Source organism: Pteropus vampyrus, unplaced genomic scaffold (assembly GCF_000151845.1).
Source record: "Pteropus vampyrus isolate Shadow unplaced genomic scaffold, Pvam_2.0 Scaffold165, whole genome shotgun sequence".
Lineage (NCBI taxonomy): Eukaryota > Metazoa > Chordata > Mammalia > Chiroptera > Pteropodidae > Pteropus > Pteropus vampyrus.
This window is the reverse complement of record NW_011888946.1, coordinates 997803-998560: the sequence shown is the minus strand read 5'-3', so window position 1 is coordinate 998560 and position 758 is coordinate 997803.

Genomic DNA, 758 nt, shown 5'->3' with positions numbered 1-758 from the left:
TAAAAGAGTAGATCTTTAAAGTCCTTATCCCAAATTATGGTATGGTTCATATATACAATGGAATATTACTTGGCCATAAAAAGAAATGAAATCTTACCATTTGCAACGACATGGATGGGCCTAGAGGTTATTACGCTGAGTGAAATAAGTCAGACAGAGAAAGATAAATACAATATGATTTGATTTATTTGCGAAATCTAAGGAACAAAAAAAGCAAACTAATCAAAAAAAGATTTGCATATATAGAGGACAATCTGGTGACGGCCAGAGAGGTAGGGAATGTAGGGGTTGGGAAAAAATGGTGAAGGGTTACAGAAATACAAATTTGTAGTTGGCAGATGGTCACGGGGATGGGGAGCACAGCACAGGGAATGCAGTGAGCAGTAATGTGATAATAGCTAGGTGTAGAGCCAGAGGGAAGATAGAGTAATTAGGGGGATCATTTCATAAACTATATAAATGTCTGACCAATTTACTGTATACTTAAAACTAATAATAAAATTAAAGTTTAGAAAAACTAACTCTAGCAAAAAAAAAGAAGAAAAATAAGAAAAAATAAGAAAAAAATTGTAACTATGTAGGGTGAAAGATGACAACTAGACTTATTGTTATAATCACTTCACAATATATACAAATATCAAAACATTATATTGTACACCTGAAACTAACATGATGTCATATGTCAATTATACCTCATTAAAAACATTTGTTATTTAGATATGATAGATAATACCATATTACATACTTGAAAGTTGCTA